Raw genomic sequence first — 3552 nt, 5'->3', positions numbered from 1 at the left:
ATTCAAATTTTCGGATGAGTTTTGTGGTGTGTATGTCAATGAGAGAAGTCTACTTCACACTAGCCCTCAGTTATGTTCATTTATTAATTAATTATCATAATGAACCTATACCTTTCCCTTCCCCTCAGCACGAACGGGGTCCTCCACCACATCCGCCGAACTACAAGGGGTCCGCGAGACATTGCGGACCCCTTGTAAATGTTGATAAAAATGTAAGTTTCATTATTAACGCTGATTATACCGTATATTCTTTTCAGGTGATGATACTGATCAGATTATAAGTGCCGCAAATATTTTTTTGTGGAAAAGTTAGATGCCTGGACAATTTCGAATTCATTAAAAATAAATGGTAGTAAGACAAATGCCGTATTATTTAGATCACGCAATACAAACTGTTTTTACACGTCCATTCTTTCTCTTGGAACACACTGTACAGATATAGTTGAAAGCGTAAAAGTTGTCGGAATTATATTTAATCAATACATGTCATGGGACGAGACTGTACAACAGACATGTCAAAAATTATCAAGAGTTGTAGGTATTATGTACAAATATCGCCACATCATCCCAATTTCGGTTATGCTTCTTATATATAATTCCCTCTTCTACTCAAAATATAATTATTGCTTCTTGGTATGGGGGAATGCGACCGTTACAATCATAAAACTGATACATACTCTACGAAAAAAAAGCTGTTCGTATTATATGTAATGCTGAGTATAATAGGCCATATACTAGTCCATTATTTAGTAAATTGAATATTGTACAGATTCCTAATCAGTATTATTATAAACTTTTTCTTGCATTGAAAAGATCTTTTTGCCAAAAAGAAAATATATTCATGTCTATTTCCAACCTTAGGATGAGAGAGGTTGCCCATGAAACTAGGTCTGTAGACGCATGGTTAGTGCCGCACTCCAGAACGAACCACGGGAAAAAGACGTTGAAATATATAGTACCTCGTTTTTTTAAATCGCCTCAGTGAGTTGAGTGTAGAAGTTTTGAATGAAACCATAAAAAATGTACGTTCCATGTTTATGAGAGAGTGCCCCTGGAAGTTGTAAACTTGGCTAAATCTATTACTTTTCCCCCTTTCCCCTTCCCCCATCTAATGTTGTTTATTTTTGTGCTATAAGTGTGATGATGAAAAAAAAAACATTATCTGTGTGTACATGCTGTCCTCTTTCGCTGCTGTGGTGAGGCAGAGGCTCGTCAAGCAACAATTGAGTTGCTTTTTTCTCTGTCTCCCCTTTCCAAACGGAGAGAAATAAAGAGTTTGGGTTTGAGTTTTTTTATGGTTGAGAACCACTGCTCTAAAGCACATACATAATGACCCAAAGTGGGAACCAGAGCGGTGACTCTTGCCGTGGCCTGTAGTACGATGATCTGTTGTCCTGAACAAACCTTGCCGAGATAAGAGGTAAGAGATTTGAACGACAACAGGGTGGTGGCATTTTCCCAGGACCATAAAACCTTTGCACTGATCAAACTTAATTGTAAAATACCATCTTCTGTTCTTTCTTTTTTTCCCAGGGGGGGGGGGGGGGGGGGGAAATAACGCCTTGTTCTGACGTTATGCCGCTGCGGTGGCCTATAACTGTCGGTATGGCGGCTACGCAAACTCTTCACGTCAATCTGGTTTCTGCGCACGCCAAGTGTCCTATCCGCTGTGGGCAAACGACGACTGGTTTGTGAACTGTCTGCTGCGGTGGCGCTGTCGTCGCCAAGGCGTCGTGCGCACACGCTTCACGCGAATATGGTTTGTTCGCACGCACGGTGTGGACAAATGCTGTTGCTGACATGTCGGTAAAACCCGACCCGCGCGGGCCATATCCAGCCCACGCGGAAGTCTTCCAACTGGCCAACGGTTGGCAGCGGTCTTTCCGATGAAGCCCGGCCCGCGGCCCGCTTCCAGAAGACCCGCTGCTAGCGGTGCAAAAAGAAGACGGCGCCCCGACTCGCTCCAAATGCGCAAAATGAAGATACCAGAAAGAACGAGAGAAACAGCATCGTAACGCGGGTCCTCTCGCCGTGCTACTAATCGAAAATTGCCACCACCACCATTACGATTGTGAGTCCCTTCGTGCCTGGATGTCCATGTAAAAATTCCCTGTTCGTTCTCGTATACATTGCACTACGTATCCTCTGCCCCAACTATTGCATATTGCCAGCATTAGTTTTCTCATTCTAATTTGTCTTTTGCACTGCGCGAATGCGCCAAAGATTTTATGTGCTTTGATTAACTACTGGTGGGTTTTCTTGGCCACGCGCGTTGTGTAATGTCACAGTTCACTAAATATTAAGTTTAGTATTCAAAATATGTATTAATCCACTTACGGTTTTTTAATTGCTCACTATAACGTTCATTTCTGTGCTTAGATGCTTATATAGGGTTTATTTATTTAGGTTTTCTTCGTTTAAGATTACTATTTTTTTCTCCGCCCTCGAGACCCCCCTTTTCCCTTCACCCCAAAATAATAAACAAACAACCATGATATACGGAGAAGAACTGAGGGAGATGGGGAGATCCCTGCCTTAGAACTCGTTCGAACGCGAGACATTGCGCGAAGAGCAGACGTCACTCTCGTTCGCCTTGATTGGAGGAGAAAGTGGGTAAAGGCAAAGGCAGCTAGCCTTCGCGTCTACCCCCTAATCTTTGCAATCAGAGCCCGACCCTCTGACGTCACATATGACGTCACTGTTTGCTCTACTCTCCTCCACTCCCTCCGTTTCTCACCGTATACAGCGACTGCGGAAGCGATACCATTGTCGAGGTAAAACATTCGATCGCCATTCTTTCTCGGGTCTGTTCCAGGACGCAGATATTGCGCCAGGAGGAAAGAAGACGAAAGTAGAAGAGCAGTGAAGGCGGTTGTTGTTTGTCTCGCAACGGGCTTCGGTCAGCCGTGGCAAAGGTTCGAGTGGTTTCCCGATGTGCGCGCTGCTTATGGGCGAGCAACGTCGGGGGACCGACTATCTTTGATTCGCTGACCCGAGGATCCAGCTCGGCTTACCGACCCGCTCGTCTTATCGTGCGCGGACACTCACCTCTTCTTTAGGTGCAGCTCGCGGAACTAGAACTTCGTTCACCCTTAAAGGGAAGCTGAAACACTTGTTGAAAAAAGAAATGGTTTCCAGGTGAATTCTGGCGTATTTTTATCCCGTGAATCTTAACGTTCCTGTTCCCTGAAGATGTAACTAAACGCGAGAAAACGCGAAACACCTCCGACCAGTCGTGACGTCATGCTAGGATCTTTGGGCCGCTAAGCCCGTGTCGCTCGCGTGGGCAGAGCGTGCAGTTGCAAGACCGTTGGAGCCGACGCTGCAGTTGCTATAGCAACCCTCGTACTCGATCGGACTCAACGCGAGTGTGTGAATCGCCCTTTAGACCGAAGGTACGTTATTCTCCATCTCGGATAACGTCACCGATGGTTCACTGACACATCTGTCTGCCAACGAAGAAATAAAGAAAGCTTCAATTATTTCCCGAGTGAGCCTGTCTCGGTGTCTGCCCACAACAACCGCGTCACCAAAAGAAGGGAGACACGAACA

The sequence above is a fragment of the Ixodes scapularis genome, unplaced genomic scaffold, assembly GCF_016920785.2.
Source record: "Ixodes scapularis isolate PalLabHiFi unplaced genomic scaffold, ASM1692078v2 PGA_scaffold12__126_contigs__length_90152505, whole genome shotgun sequence".
NCBI lineage: Eukaryota > Metazoa > Arthropoda > Arachnida > Ixodida > Ixodidae > Ixodes > Ixodes scapularis.
This window is presented reverse-complemented; position numbering follows the sequence as displayed.